This window comes from Nematostella vectensis, chromosome 12 (assembly GCF_932526225.1).
Source record: "Nematostella vectensis chromosome 12, jaNemVect1.1, whole genome shotgun sequence".
In the NCBI taxonomy this organism is placed as follows: domain Eukaryota; kingdom Metazoa; phylum Cnidaria; class Anthozoa; order Actiniaria; family Edwardsiidae; genus Nematostella; species Nematostella vectensis.
In genome coordinates, this window is record NC_064045.1 from 2,946,237 (window position 1) to 2,963,937 (window position 17,701).

The window sequence follows — 17,701 nt, forward strand, 5'->3', positions numbered from 1 at the left end:
TTTGTAGAAAAAGCCTCAGGAACACGATGCGACCTGGGCCAACCAAAAGAAGGTTGGTTGATGTAGTTCTCTGTAATTTATACTCTGGCATCATTCATCATTCTCGCCCTCGTATGTCATTCAACACGTTCATTGTCATCTTCTGTTCCAGGTGAAGAAAGCCAAGATCCATTGGGAACAGGTGGAGATGCTACCTAGCATTAATGACATATTTGCAATGCTCTCATCGTGTTTTCTCCGAGATAGCCAAAACAAGCAGGATCTGTTCCAACTTCTAGCCAACTGTGTGGCCTCAATTGATTCAGGGGAGAAGTGTATTGTCTCGTCATTTCGCCAAGGGATCCTAAGCAGCATCCCCATCGAGGAAGTCACAAGGATTACCCCGTGTTCCCATGAAGAGGCGGATACGAGAATGTTCCTTCATGTCGCCCATGCCCTTTCATCCGGCTCTACTAGAGTTGTCCTACGAACCGTGGACACTGATGTCCTAGTAATAGAAATAATTGTAAATAATTATTGCAGATGTTGAGTCAAGCTAGTGGCGAGCTCTGGGTAGCGTTTGGCACCGGGGCTAATCTTCGTTACATCGCAGCACATGAGGTGGCATTTTCATTCACCGGTAATGTAGCCGCTCTTCTGACCTTCCACGCTTTTACCGGCTGCGACACAGTCTCGTGCTTCTATGGGAAAGGCAAGAAGAAAGCCCTCGAGACATGGCACATCTACCCTGAAGTAACCCCGGTTTTCGCTGCTATGGCTAGTGCTCCTTCTGAGATGCTTGACGAGTGGATGCCAATCCTTGAGCGGTTTGTGATTCTGTTGTATGACCACACAAGCAGCGCCTCCAGTGTCAATGACGCCAGAAAGGAACGGTTCACTCGCAAATCACGAAGGTTTGACACCATCCCCCCAGCATGCCAAGCGCACTGTGTACCAGGCTGGACACTTCTGGGGTCAAGCACTAGAGCCAAGTCCATCTCTACCAAGTCCGCAGGAGTGGGGGTGGATCCCTGATAATGGTGAATGGCGTCCATTGTGGTTACCAGAGGTCACCAAGGCTTGCCGTGAGCTGGTAAAGTGCAGCTGCAAGAAGGGTTGTAAAGTCGGATGTGGTTGTCGTAGAGTGAGTCTTCGATGCACGGCTCTGTGCAAGTGTGAAGAGGGTTGTGAAAATACCTAGGATTACAACCAAAGGAACTGTTCACTCGCAAATCACGAAGGTTTGACACCATCCCCCCAACCTGTGATGCACACATCCAGCATGCCAAGCGCACTGTGTACCAGGCTGGGCACATCTGGGGTCAAGCGCTAGAGCCGAGTCCATCTCTACCAAGTCCGCAGGAGTGGGGGTGGATCCCTGATAATGGTGAATGGCGTCCATTGTGGATGACGTTACCAGAGGTCACCAAGGCTTGCCGTGAGCTGGTAAAGTGCAGCTGCAAGAAGGGTTGTAAAGGCGGATGTGGTTGTCGTAGAGTGAGTCTTCGATGCACGGCTCTGTGCAAGTGTAAAGAGGGTTGTGAAAATACCTAGGATTACAACCAAAGGAACTGTTCACTCGCAAATCACGAAGGTTTGACACCATCCCCCCTACCTGTGATGCACACATCCAGCATGCCAAGCGCACTGTGTACCAGGCTGGACACATCTGGGGTCAAGCACTAGAGCCAAGTCCACCTCTAGAGCCAAGTCCGAAGGAGTGGGGATGGACCCCTGATAATGGCGAATGACGTCCATTGTGGATGACGTAACCGACCGATATGGGTGTTGGAGAGCGAGTCTTCGATGCACAGCTCTTTGCAAGTGTGACGAGGGTTGAGGATTCCAACCATTATGACTTTTTCCGTTTTTGCAGGTTTCCATTGCATCGTTTACAGAAAAAAATTCAAGAACTCGTAACACAATTCCATTAAAATGCTTCAAGGAAAAAAATAGCCACCCCTGCCTTTATTTGTATCTATTATAAATCGTATAATCCCATTAAAATGTATCATCATGCAAAATACCGATCTTTTTTGATTTTTAAGCATTTAAATAGGTTTCGGGATTCTACTTCCGGTTCAAAATGGCCGCCATTTTGAAATATACTCTACAAAATAAAATTGACCGTCGTTTTTGATATTGCGACTCCTAGTGACACTTCAATGAACAAGACACTTGAAAATTATAGCCAATCCAAATTTCATGCATTTTTACTGTTTATACGCATAATTAAAGATAATGTAAATTTTACTTACGGTTCAAAATGGCCGCCATTTTTAATAACTCCAAAATTTCGAAAAAATTACAGTTTTGAAAATGGCTCTACATCCTAATCATCTTAGCATCTTAAAAGCTATCAATACGCCAAAAATCATGATTTAAACAGCAAGGGAGCAATTTTTTCACATATCTGCTCTACTACTGGTAATACTCCATCATCAAGGATATTACAGTCATGCATTACATATTGGTGCACCCCACCCTTTAGCAAGGTGGCCTGCTGTTTTATAGAAACCCTGGATCCACACATGCTAATGCTACTCCAAAATTTAATGCAATGGAGAAGAACAAATTTACTTGGAAAGCAAATTCTAAAAAAAATAGTAGTGCTGAATGAAAATGTCTTATGTCAAACCTAACATATTTTAATTTATTTAGGGTGCAGAGGGGAAACAGCAAATAATATCAATTGCATACAAAAATAGTCAGCAGAGAGAAAAAAGGAAGAATGGGAGTATATCTTTGATAAAAAAATTAACAGTAATGCAACAACACTCTCCTAACATTTCCCCTTTACTCATTATCTTTAGGTTGATAGATAAATGTTTTCTTTACAGATTTATCATTGAGAGTAAGTATCTTGCTCTAAAAAAACTATTACACTTATACTGTTGTATAAAAGTAAGAAATCCCCTACTATATTATCTTAAGACATTTGCCTATTATTATGCCTTCCAGCCTTTAGAATCAATCATGGCCCTCAGGTAGTCCTTGGTTGGTTTTACCTAAACAAAAGTGAAAACAATTAATTATTATTTTTTCTTTCAAAACAATATTTTCATCATGGCATTTATAACCTTACTAATTTTCCACAACTATTTGAATAAAAATAAATAAACAAATTAGAAAGTATGTAAGATGAGACAATATGAAAGCAAAAACAATATTGGTAATAAGGGTTGCATTTTTTTTGTGAAGAGAAAATTCTTTTGTAATTGTAAAGTTAATGTAGTTATGATAATGTTGAAAAAATGTTGCTGTATCTTTAAAAAGACTAAATATACAGAAAATAAAGACAAGAAAGGTCTTCTTTAGCAATATATGACAGGATGATTTGTCAGCCTTTATTAAATATCTCGAAGCAGTCAATAAAGTATAGAGAGAACGAAGAATATCAAAGGATGTGTTATGCTCAACATGTATGATTAGACCACGAATTCTCAAAGCAAACTCTAGAAACAAATGTATAAATCCAACAAGCTAAGTGGCATTGATACAGTAACTAGACTACTACGCCTGAATTTAAAGAACTTGTAAGTATTTACGTATTTACATCAAAACAGGATATATTACTTTGATCGCTGTGTCTACTTGAACGGCTTCCGGTAAAGGAGGAAAAAAAACCTAGCTATACGACTGTCTCTCATTTTCTCGATTTTTAGCCTAAATAACAAGTTTCTGGCTTTGAAAAACTTCCACGACTATTAAGAAAAGCCAAGAGATGTTTTTAGCTTGAAAAGCTGTGCATTGAGTGACCCGCAATTGCTTGGCACAGCATAACAGCTGTGCAAGGATAAAAAAGTAGATGCACTTCCCTTTTTTCTTTTTGCCATTAAGCCAAAATGAAAAGTTCTGACTTTAAAAACCTCCCAACGTTGTTTACAACCGTCAAGCGGTGGCTTCGAGCTCGAAAAAAATCGCAAAAGGCGACATGCGAGTGCTCAGCACATAATGAACGATGCATGAAATGTAGAACTCCACGCTTCGTTCTTACTTTGCCGAGCATTTACGGGCCGCTTGTTGCATAGCTTTTCAGGCTAAAAATCGTCGCTTGCCTGTTCTAAATAATCGTGGAAGTGCTTTAAAGCCAGAAACTTGTTATTTAGCCTAAAAATCGAGAAAAATGGAGACAGCCGTCAAACAAAAGCTGGTACGGTGTTTTAGTCTGAGCGATTGGTTATGGAAAAAAAAACGAACAAACGAGCATTATAAAAGCACAGCAATAAAAGAAAAATAACTTTCATATTCTCAATACAAATCGTCGTCTAAAACTCACCTTGGCAGTTTTTTTTTCGCGTTCTGTTGTGGTTGTGTTGTTCGCTTTTGTTGTAAACTGTGAAGTTGTCGAATTTCTGTTGGAAGCAACTCGTCGACACAAGTGAATGATTTTTATAGCCGAAAACAGACATCAAGGCCCTTTCTTCTCAGGATCTCCTTACATAAATATAGACGTGAATGAACATACATGGTAGTGTATATCCTCTATAGTCCTCCTCTATAGTCCTCTTTTTAGCTGTTGCGACGGGCGGGATTCACGAACACTCAGGATGATTTTACTATCGACTCGTACTTCAGACAAAACGGTTCCTAAAAGACTTCAGTCCATTTCAATCCGCATATTTTCTCATTAAATACTGCCTTTTTTTCTGTGAACATACGGACTTTGAACATATAGAAGCGTTAGACCGAGGGGGGCCTGAGAGTTGTGCGGCTGGATTACTGGCTGGCTGATTTGTGACACCACAGGGTAACCGCGCGATGACCTCAAAACCAAGTCGCATAGCTTATCATATTTCTATACCTATGGAGCTACTATGGAGTACTGTATATTTTTTTATGGTTATGGTTTTTATTATTTTATTTATGCAAATGCAAAGCAAACAATAACATCTATTTATGCTACCATATTGTTTAGACAAAAGTATTTTTAAGCCAAATTGAAAGGCTGAATTTAAACACTAAACCCCACCAACACATCAGAACCCAAAAGAATCCTCTTGTTTTTTATTGCAAATGTTTAAAAAAACATATGACATTCGATAAGAAAAAGAGGTTTTATCTTAGAAAGAAGAAGAAGAAAAAAAAAACAAATCAAGGCAGGCATATGTTATTATTATTAGCAACAAATGTCCTGTGGAGGACAAAATGTTTTTATATTAAGAATGGATCCAAACCTCAGGAGTAGAAAAAGTCAATAGGCATGGGCATTAAGATTACCTCTAGTTCATTCCCGAGCACCCAGAGAATTTTAACTTAGGCCTTGAAGCAGTCTTTATGTATCTCTATGCTATATGACTACAGTACAATAATTCGGAGAATCGAGTCTGCCCCGTCGCTTGTGCCCCTTGTTGAATCGCAAACCTTTCCACGACGAAATACGGAGTTAAATTCCAAATTTGGTATGACTTTCAGTTGTGGCATTATAGATAGCAAAGCCTTGATTCCATTTGCAGTAATAAAAAAGCCAGTCTTGCCTTTTTGACCGCACAAGTACAAGCGATTCTCAGGTGAGATTTCAATTTTCAAGATGGCGGCAATCAAAGCTTTGTAGATTAGTAAGTGCGCAAAGACTCTTGGATATGATGTTGCGCAACTCGGGACGACGAAAAAAAAAATCAGTTGCATTTTATGACTGGGCTACCACAGGTATCCCAGAAATAAATCACCCAGTTATAGGCTCACCTTATCCTCTACATTTTTGTATTTTGTCTATTTTGCCGTTTCAGTATTTGTGTGGTTTGTGGCATTTATTTTGGAAAAATTCTATCAGAACATTTAGTTTCTTGCACTATGGATTTGTTAGCAATACGCGAGCGAAAGCCCATTGACGATTGTTGGTTTGTTAACCTGCTGCATTGCAAAGTAAAAATCATTTTTATACAATTTAAGCAAAAAGAAAGGGATTTGATATGTTATTCAGTAAATATGTTTTTATTCTCAAATGAAAAAAAAAAACTCGTACCAGACGACAGAATTTTATAGTGATACGGAACTATGCCCGCTGCTACGGAACTACTCCCATTATATGAGTAGGGTCCGAGAGTTCCTGTCACAATCCGCTAATCGTGCATACTTTACGAAGTCCTCATTAGCAACCTAGCGAAAAACAACTGACGAAGGTCTCTTCATTAAGAGTCCGAAAACCAGTCTTGTAAACGCTATAACCGCCCGCCGATTTTTCATCAAACGATGACATCGGAAGGCACCTTAGACGAGATGAGCGAGCCCTCTCTCAGAAAAAGCCAGATCTAGCCAAAGTGCACTTTGAATTCTACGAGTTACAGTGGCGATTCTCGGCAGCCTCAAATCTTTCTGTTTGATTTTAAGAAATCTATTAAAACAGGAGTGAGCTATACTGCAGAATTGCGCACTTTTTGCTAAAGTTATCAATTTTAGCATAGTGATAGTTTTTGATACCTCCTACAAGACAGGCTATAGAGCCAAGCTCAGTTCGGCTTTAATTTCTGATTAATAATGAATTGATTTGGCCGCCATTTTGAACCGGAAGTAACCTAACTTTTCCAAAAAAAATAAATAAACTTGCACATTTTAAGAAAGTTTACTCATAGACAAATAAAATATAATTCAAAGAATGCATCTAAACAAAAGAGTTCTTAAAGTAACAAGTTTTTTTTACATTTTTGTAACTTTTACGGTGACAGCAATTTTGAACCGGAAGTAGTCAAGAGTAAATACTGGCACGCTTGTTTCACTTTGCGCCTTTAAACAAACAAAAAAAACTTGTTTCAGGAGTAGTTTAGGGTCATCTTTTCAAGATAAGCTATGGAGCCAAAAGAAAATCTGATTTAATCACGGATTATCTTGGGATATTAAAATGGCCGATAATTTAATCCGAAAGTGAAAAGTCACGCGTCGATACTCACTATTTTCGAAATTTGTCAAATGATTTAAAAGACACATATAGCCAGCCCAAGTATAACAAACATTTACGCTCAATAGCTGGATCAAGAGAAAAGAAAGAAGACAAAAGCAACTGCTTATGTGACAAGCCTGGTGGGGATACCAAGTACCCGGGGAGCGAGCCGCTCCACCAATTGACTTCAACGTCTTTAAACGACCGCACACATGAATGTGTGCAAGTGCTATAAGATAACAGTTTCTAACAGTAGGAACTGTTAATCTGGTGGCCTTGGGTGTGCGCTTATCACTCTTCTGGCCTTTCTTCCTTTTTCTACAGAAGGGAGTATCTCGCTAATTAGAATTTCACGCATTTACAGGTGATACTGTATCCTGTTGTGCGGTTAGGGGGGAAAGACAGTACTTGCTGTATTCCCTGAAGCCACAGATGGCCTTCGACAGCTAGCCTTCAGGCCAGTTAAGATAAAAGACTTCAAGGAGTTTTTGATATAATTTCGTTTTGAATGCTTTTTTGCCATTTTCTTTTTGGGAAGCTGGTAGCTTATTCCATAGCCTTGCGCCAAGCCTGGAAAATGATTTGTATTGGAGCTGGAGTTTTGCATGTTTGATATAGAAATTATTAGATGTCGATGATCTAGTGTTATATGAATGAACTTTTTTAGTATCTGTGAAAAGTTCGACAATGTTCTTAGGTGCTATACAATTTCGAACATCATGCATTAGGTTGCATATATTTTCGAAATAAAGAAAATTTATTGGTAGAATATCTGCATCAAGGAAGAGCGGGACTGCATGGTCTCGTCTTTTAGCAAAGTATACGAATCGCAGAGCTCGCTTTTGCAATAAAAGAATTTTATTCGTATGACATTTGTCAGCCGATCCCCAAACTGATATGGCGTAAGATATACATGGCTCAATTAAGGACTTGTATATTTGTAAAAGTACTTTGCGTGGAAGAAAATGTCTAATTTTTGCGATAAGTCCAATTGTTTTACTTATTTTAGTTGTAATTTGATTAATATGATTTTTAAAGGAGAGATTCTTGTCAAGAAGCATTCAGAGATACTTGACAAAATTCTTACACTCAAGGCTCGATTTAGATTTTTTATCAGTATCGAATATCTTTATTTTTGGTTTAAAAGGAAGCAGTTTTTGGTAAGGGCGAAATATAACATAATTCGTTTTTTTAATATTTAAAGTCAGTTTGTTAGCTGTTAACCATTCATATACATTATTAAGTTCATTATTTATGACAGTCTCTAGAGAGTTTAAGTTTTTGTCGGCGTATAAAATGTTAGTGTCGTCGGCAAAGAGGAAAAAGCTGAATTTAGTCGACGAGTACTGAATATCATTGACGTATATCAAGAAGAGCAGTGGGCCCAATATAGACATCTGGGGCACTCCACAGTATACATAATTTTGTTCAGAAACAAAACCATTCAGCTCTGTAGTCTGTCTTCGATTTCTTAAGTACGATGCAAACCAGTCCGGTATTATTCCGCGAAAGCCATAGTGTTGAAGTTTCTGCAATAGAATATCATGATTAACAGTATCGAATGCTTTTTTAAATCAATAAAGATTCCACACGAGAAGAACCCTTTGTCCATGTTAGTTTGTATTGAGTTAACTATATCTAAGACGGCATGTTGAGTCGAATGGGCTTTGCGAAAACCGTATTGAGCTTTATACAATAAATCATGTGTCTAAATAAAAGGGATCATTCGTGCGTACATCAGTTTCTCAAATATCCTATTGAAGTTTGATAAAAGTGAGATCTATAATTATTTGGGTAATATGCATCATCAGATTTGAATATTGGAATAATTTTTGCCAGCTTCAATTTATCAGGACAGATTCCCTGAGAGACAAACATGTATTATTGCTGCAAGAGGGTGGCTAACAATGTCACTGACCTCTTTAAGTAAATGTGTTGGGCATGAGTAAAGGCCATGAGATTTATCAATTGGCATTGATAGGATTTCTAATCGTACTTCGGTGTCTGTTACGGGACTAAATTAAAACGAAGACTGAGGTGACAAAGATTTCGATAGAAAACTGGGAAAATCCTGTTTTGTGGAAGGAAGTTTACCGGCTAGTTTTCGACCAATAGACGCGAAATGTTTGTTTAAAACATTTGAGATTTTGGAAGGATTCTTCGTCATGTTGTTGTTGTTTTCAGGATCTTTTATTTTTGTTAGACAGGTTGATGATTTAGAATTTCGTGATAGAACAAGGTTTATTCCTTCCCAAGGTTTTTTCATGTTTGTCACATTATTCTCAAAATAATCTATATAGTATTCCTTTTTACTTATTCTTATCAGCGTACTTAATTTATTTCGATAGTATTTATAATTTTGGGTGTCGCCTGATAAATAGAGGTTATTCCTTATTTTAATAGATTTTTTTCTTTCTTTGATATCCATGGTTTACGCAAATCTTTGGATCTGCGTTTAGATATGGTTTTAACTGGCGCATGTTTATTAATGATTCGATTAAGCCTCTTGAAGAACTTTGAAAAGCTTTTGCTAGCATCATTCTCAGTGTTATGAATCAGGGCGTCCCAATTAACACCAGCAACGTCCTTTTTAAAGTTATCTGCAGAGAAATGAGAATAGTCCCGTGCCTTCTTGATACGCGTGCGACTATTGCCTTTAGCGGACTTTAAAATGCAAATTGCGAAAAATGATCAGTGATATCATTGACAATGTTACCGCTAACTGCAACATGTTCTGGATTACTAACAAAGATGTTGTCAATAAGCGTTGCTGATTTTTTTATGGATGCGTGTTGGCTTGTCAATAGTTGGAATGAGGTAGCAGCTTAAAAATGTTGTTAAAAAATCATGCGCATAGTTACAGCGCCCGCTTTTCAAAATATCCACGTTGGTATCCCCCATGAGGCAAAGAAGTCATTTTTCCTATTGTTTCTTCAATGTACTTTTGAAATTGTTCTGGCGAATTGTTGTATATAGATCAGCCCGCAAACTATGCTTTTCTTATCAGGAAAACAGAGCTCTACCCCACAATGCTTGAAACGCATTGTTTGATGTTTTTTCGAGAACTGTGTAATCTAGGGAATCATCAATGAGAATGCCGACGCCCCCAGCAGATAAAGGCGTTGGTACGTGTTCGAAATTATATCCAGCTATTTTCGGAATACCGACATCTGGATTTGAATTTGTAATTCTTGTTTCACTTAATCCTATGATGTCAAAATGGTAATCAAGTTCACCCAATAATTCGTTTTCGAGGTTTTCTAGATTCGATCTGATGCTCCTTATATTACTTTGAAATACGGATAAGTTATGTTTTTTGTCATTTTCCGTAAACTTTGATTTCATTTGTTCGAAGCTGTGCGGCGAGTAATATCTACTATAGATATATGGAAATGAGTCAAAGTTGTTAATATTATTGTCCACGATGGAATTTATACTAAATGTATCGAGATCATAAAGACTAGGAGTGTTATCTAAACAGAGTTTTGATTTCTTCAAACAAGATACACTATTATTAAATCTACCATGAATCGTCCTGAAGTCCCCTCTAGTATTGAAATAGGGGAACTCACAAAGAGACCTCTTCATGTTAGTTTCATGTTCTTTGTTTCTTCTTGGCATCATTTGGGTACGGGCCTGAGGTGTTTCTTCAATCATGCATTGCTAGCTACCAGAACTGGCACACCTATGCCAGGCTGTAATTACTGCTATTTCTATTTTATCTGAATATACAGCTCTCAACATCATCTTCCTTTTTCTCTTTGCAGGGCTCGGCTGACTTTTCATTAATTAAATAATAATAATATATTAATCTTATCAATTAATTGTGACTTTTTATATTCATGCTATTTTTATTGCTCAATATCTGAGAATTGTGATTACTTAGCACCAAAGGTTAAAGCTGACACCATTAGATTTGATCTGTTCTTACTATCAGCTTTTCAACAAACATCTGAATTTTTTTCTTAACTTTAAAAATTACCATCAAAGCAATTTATGTAATGCACAAAGATAATGCCATGGCTATTGGCTGTTATACACTCACATGTTTTTTTACATTTTTTTTCATTCCGAACCATCTTTTTATCACTATGGCATCTTGAGGGCAACACCCAGAACACCTGTGTACCCTGTCCACCTTAGGACATCAGCTGTGCAGGTGTTCCTGATGAGTGGGGGTTGAGGCGGGAAAGGATTCCGCGACACCATGTTTATATGGGCCCCCATGATTCCGAGTTGGGTGTGGCCCCTCTAGTATTGACTTATCACCCCTTGCACAGCCACATGAATGAAACATCCCACATAAACTGGCTTGCCGTGAGTGTATAACAGTCAAGTTATTATCTGTAAGAAGGAAAAGACAAATATTGAATAACTTTAATCATAGCTAGTGTCATAATGTACAAAGAACTGTAAATAGATAAGGAAACAGAAAATAATGTACTTGCAGTCGAACTACAGAATTGAATGAAAATCAATATATAATGAATAGAAAGACTGCAAAACCTACATCATTGTACTAGTTGATTATTTGGAGAAATGTTTTTGAAGAGCAGAATCGGGAGAATCATCGAGCGCTCCGCCTAAGAAATAGCATTTGGTAAATTTTATACCCTAAAAGATAGGACGACCCCCTCTTACTTCTATGGAGAGATTGTTATTGTTATTGTTAAGAATTTCGCACTTACGGGTTTAACTTATGCTCTAGCTCAATCCCGAGTCACAAAAAGCATTAGGTGAATTGTACCGCGGTAATCCTGGTTCCTAAAACTTCTTGGTTCCTAGTCTGGCTTTTGGCCGCGTAACGTACTACTTCACGTGCGTGACCTATGAGACGAGACACGTAATTGGCTTATAACTAATAACTAGCCAATCAACTCAGCTCATATATATTCCTATTACGGTCAGTTTTAGATCCCCTGTCTGGCATCGGTCTCTCGACGTTTCGCAAAAAAAAACTCACAAACTCACACGATGTGCTTTAAAAAAATATATTCATCATCACGAAGTTTTCAGGAAATTACAACTCAGAGTCTCCGAGAATATTACTTAACCTGGAGATTTAGGTTTTAACCTGGAGATTTTCTTCATAGTTGACAGGTCTGAAGTGGGACAGTACCACAAACCCACACAATCATCTCTTCCAGATTCCCTGTCCGCCCCTCGCTACGATCTCGTAGGGATTTAAAAAATTGTATACGACTGCTAGAATTTACGGAAACAACGAAACTTCACTTCGAGGCAAAGGTCGAAATTCTTTTAATATGCTCGTAACAGTACAAAAGTTCTTTAGTGCGAATTTAGATGAGTCAGAGGCAGATACAGGAGGTTGTATAGAATACCAAATATCAAGCTTATGTTTGGACCCTATTAAAACATTCTGAATCCGCTCCTGAAATTAGATTATGTTCCTGTTATGAAAGTAGCTCATTTAAGTAACCATGTTACTAACGTTAGTCACACAATAATAACCGAGGCAATATTACTAAATAGAAAGAACTGAATAAAGGTGTATCTGAATTATTGAAATCATGATTGAGAAATAAGCTACGTTTACAATACTAACTAGAGCTTTCTTGTGTCTTTCTGGTAGTTTTTATTGTTTCAGAAGTGGGCTTTTGCTCTCGTGGGGGGAGGGGGGGTGCAGGAGGTGCACTTCCTGCCCCACCCTTACATCTCGTAATACAGTCATTCATGAGTCCATGATAATTTGTACAGGAGTTGTCCAAGTATAGAGCCGTGTGGAACCCCGGAAGTAACAAAAAGAGAGTCAGAGTTCACCTGCGAAATAGGAACTGCTGCTTTCGCCTGTTAGATAGGGCTCGAATTACGTACAACGATAAATAAAATTCGCGATAAATCAAACGAATGCCGTTCAAGAACCATTTTGATAGCTCTGATGCGGGCTCAGCTTAGCCATAGCGGTAACTCACAGTACGCGCGCTATTAAGTTAGTCATGATGTAACTTTCTCATGATAACGTAACAAAGGTTACGTTAATCGAGCATACTTTACGAAGTCCTCATTAGCAACCTAGCGAAAAACAACTGACGAAGGTCTCTTCATTAAGAGTCCGAAACCGGTCTTGTAAACGCTATAACCGCCCGCCGATTTTCATCAAACGATGACATCGGAAGGCACCTTAGACGAGATGAGCGAGCCCTCTCTCAGAAAAAGCCAGATTTAGCCAAAGTGCACTTTGAATTCTACGAGTTACAGTGGCGGTTCTCGGCAGCCTCAAATCTTCCTGTTTGATTTTAAGAAATCTATTAAAACAGGAGTGAGCTGTACTGCAGATATGTCCTAAATAACTCTAAGAAACTTAACATGCACAAAGAAAGCGCTTATGTCAGGTCGAGCAACGCTCCTATAGACGTGAAACATAAAGACCAGTCTTCAAGGGATATTTACCTAAGGGCGAAATATATTTTTTTCGGAAATCTCCTAACTTTGCTCATTTGTTTCTCTACAGGTTCTATTATCGCTGTGAAAATTTGAGGTCGATACGATAAATATTTTTCACGATCGAGCTTGCGATCGGATTATCCGGCTTATTGCCCCGTTCAAGGCCATTTTTAGCCTGCCTCAAATTTGGCTAAAAATTTCAAATTTACGCAAACCAGTTCAAACTACAGTGTATTATAACTAAAGACCAGACATTTCCTGGCACTTTGAGTGAATTTAAAGCCTCTCGAATAAATAAATATTTTACAAATGGCTAATATATCAATGTCGACGGCGAATTTAGCCGGTTTTTTAATTCTGTAGGCAAGAATGGTCCTTCGTGCTTAGATTTCTTGATTGAAAATGGAGGGCTATGCAAAATTATAATTTTGGGAAAACATTTTACAAGTGCCAGTTTTAGCTAATTAATGACAGTTGTAAACTACTCCGATCACGTTATCGTCGAGTTAAAAATTCACAAAATGCCAATGCCTACGATAGAAACACTACTAAATGATCTGAAAAACATTTGATGTAGCTGTGTATAAATTACAAATTAGTGTTCTTTGTTGGGCCTTTGAAGAATTGAGTTTCCAGCACAAAATGGTGCGGGATTCTGTCCATCCAGAGTAAATATGAACTCCGAACTCGGTAGTGGTCGACATTTTCAACAATATTTGCAATTTCTTCACCGCCTCGTGCCCAAATTATGATTCCAAGACAAATTAAAATGTCAAAATCTGTTATTCGATAAATGTAGAACAAAATCTAGGCCAAAAGAAGAGATATTTTGCTCTCTCTGTTCATTGCTTTCGTTGCGAAAACACGTGACCAGTGCGTGACCCAGTCCGTACCACAGGAAGCCCTGGTCAACTACAGGCGTCCTGCTGCTAGGTATCACTTTACACGCTGACGAAAACACCATGGAAATGGGGTGACAAACAGCAAGGAAGCAACATGACTTGTATTTAAAGTGAATATACTGCTGATCCTGTTATGTAACCGAGACTACTTTAAATAGCTAACAAGAGTGCAAAGTGAGTATAATAGTCTTTATTGTGGTTTGTATGTTTCTGGCCACACAAAGTCCTTAAAATTGGGCCGCGGATCATCTCTGAACAGTGAGGCGGATCTCCTTACTTCGTGTCTAATGTGTCTATCAGTTGACACAGTATTTATCAAAACCTCATTTATTGACTATTATACGTTTTATCTTCAGGTCTTTTCGAGAAAAACGATGGTCTATTAAAGTTAACTGTGTGCCCAAGGCATCGCCGTAGTTATGGTATCGGGTTCAGTATTGGTGGAAGGAAGTTGTGTGCGGTGCCAACAAATTGGGCTGGTCATGCGTCAAAACCTGTGGGAGACAAATCCATATCTGTAGCTCAGTCGCGTGTCATATTTCGCGCCCCTGGAGAAGTCGTTCCCGTCGGAATGCGTAAGTTTTACTTTTGATTTTTTTTACTTTTTACTTATTTTTCATACCATACCATACCATAGTGGATTTCTTAGCCTACCGCGCAGGCGTGTTTCTGGTGGTTTATTCTTCCTTCCTTTTTTAAAAAAAAAAACAAGATTTGGGCTTCCTGTGGTGCCAAAACTTCGAAAAAGTGGGAGGAGGGGTGGGAGGAAAAAAAAAGGGAAAAAAGACGCAATCTCTCTCCAGTCTTCTCTCCTTTTATGTCCCCACTTCCCTCTCCAAGTTCCTACTTCTTCTTGCGGCTTTTCGCCCAGTGCTCGGTGGCCGCTCGTAATTTTTAGTTTTTTTTTTTAGGATGCTTGCTAAGGAGGCTATGGATTTCTATACTTCATAGGACTTGAATATAGCCTCAACGTGCAGTCGTCGCATCTTATTGAACTTCCTGTATTATGTACGCCAGTTATTTTTAATAAAGGACTTCACCATCAGAAGTACATATTTTTTGAATGTTATTGTTTGTGGTAATTCAATTTTGTTGGTTCAATTTTGTTGCAGCTATTTGCAAACGATGTCGAACAAAAGCAAACGCAGCCGAACAACCTACAGCGCCCGAAGAGTCGGAACTACTGGAACCCCCTTGTCCTCCTTCCACACAAAGCGAAGAACCAGCTGTCGGTACGAGCTCGCAATGCAGCTCACCAGAAGAAGAGGTGAGCTTGCTTTATTTACACAAATACAGCAAAGCACTCTGAACTAAAACACATATCATTTTAATTATTAGAATCCCGATGGCGCACACAGCCAAGATAGCACAGAGTCTCTGACGGACGCCCTACAACACCAAGTCTATTGGACCCGACTTACATTTTTTCAGAAAATGGAAGTACGGCTCCATCTGACACAGATACGGAATCGCGCAGTGGCATACAGCGGCGTGTTGCCTTAAGAATTTTTCTTAGGGCTTGTGATTTGTCAGAGATCAAGGTTGGTGGTCCAAAGAAAAGATGGGAAGAAACATCAGCTCGTATGAAACAAATCCAAGTGAACCAGGCATCAGATGCGATCGTTTCAGTGTTACAGGTGCTGACTCCTAATGATTCGGACAGTCTCTGGCAGGCAATCCAAGTATCACAACGAGTAGAAAAAAGATTGGGTCTAACGTCGTCAGCTGATACAAAGTACTTAGCGGCACTGGCAGAATCATATGAAAACGCTAGCAGCTGGGATGCACGGTGACAGTTTTTGTCCATCATGGCAGATCTAGCGCCACTAAATACCATCCGTGGTTTCATCCCTCGACTGTCTGAATACAGGTTCGAGTCTGCAAGGCACCATCTGCTCCAACACGGTCGCGGCAATCCTGTCCCTGATGACAGATCTCCCGGCTTTGTATCGATAACAAAAAGTTAGACTACTTCCTAGAATTCATTACCAGTCCACATGTTGTCCAAGACCTACCATTCGGCGAGCGCCATCTCAAACTGGAAGACGGGCGCGTGCTGGAGGCTCCCAATGTTATTCGTGCCATGATCCTGGCAAGAATATGTTCCAAGTACCGCCAGTATTGCGAAGAGTCGGGAGTAACGCCATTTAGCGAGACCACAATGAGACGAATCCTGAAGGTCTGCGCCGCAACCCAGAGAAAGTCACTGCAGGGGCTTGATTACACATCTGCAGAGGGCGCCAAGGCATTCGACGACCTGCTTGATGTCCTGAAAACTATTGAAAACTGCGCCTGCTTCGGCCCCACTTGGGCCAAAGGCTGTGAACGGGACCTAAAGGAAGCCAAACAATACATCAAAAGTGACTACAAGGTAATACCACAAGTGTGCTTTACTATAACTCTATTTTTGCTGTCACAATTTTCAATATGTTTTTATAACAGGTCCACATTTCTACCACGAGCAACGTGCCAGACCATTGCGCCATGTTTGCTCTCAGCGACCCAAAGTATCCATCATTCCCCTTCGAATGTAGTCATGACCACGATTACGAGTGTTCCTCCTGTGAGCGACTGCGGTCAGTACTCGCCGGGATTCAGCGCGTCGTAGAAGATGCTGCACAGCCGCTCTCGAATGATCAGTGCGATGACCTGCGTTATACAGTGGACCAGGCGGTGGTGGCTATTTCAGCATGGAAGGCCCATCTGCTGAGATCTATCCAGCAGGATCTACCGCGTTTGACCTTGCTCAGGAACATGGAGCCATACGACGTCATGATAGTGCAGGACTGGGCTATGAAATTCCTACCCCAGAAGTACCGTGAAACGCAGTCTGATTGGTTTAGGAAGAGAGGAATTTCGTGGCACATTTCTGTTGCTATCAGACGCCTCCCAGATGGCACTCTACAGCACCAGACGTTTGTCCATGTTGTCCGAAACTGCAGTCAAGACAGCCCAGTCGTAATTGCCATCATGTAGCACACGCTGGCTGCCCTCAAAGCGCAGAATCCAAACACCACCGTGGCGTTCTACAGACAGGACAACGCCGGTTGTTATCACCGCGAAGCTATGGTTACCGCCTGTTATCGGATGCGCAGCTTGACAGAAATTGAGGTATGTCTTATGATGAATAGGGAGTAACTTGGTTTGTGTGCGCGCGGAAAACGGAAGCGATATACCTAATGTGTCTGGTCTGGCAAACAATGGTTATTTATGGTGTTATTCTGTTGATTTGGCATGTTTTTAGGTTCAGCGTGTGGACTTTTGCGACCCACAAGGTGGTAAAGGCGCATGTGACAGAAAAGCAGCTTCGATCAAAGCACACGTGCGCCAATACATTAACGAGGGGAATGATGTGCAGTCGGCAGAAGACCTCAAAGATGCTATTCTCTCCAATGGGGGCATTCAAGGAGTGCGAGTGGCCCTTGTCGACGCCGGTCATTTATCAGTGGTGAAATCTGCTAAACTTGATGGCATCAGTAGTTTGAATAACTTCAAATTCACCCCTACTGGTATAACGTCCTGGAAAGCTTACAATGTC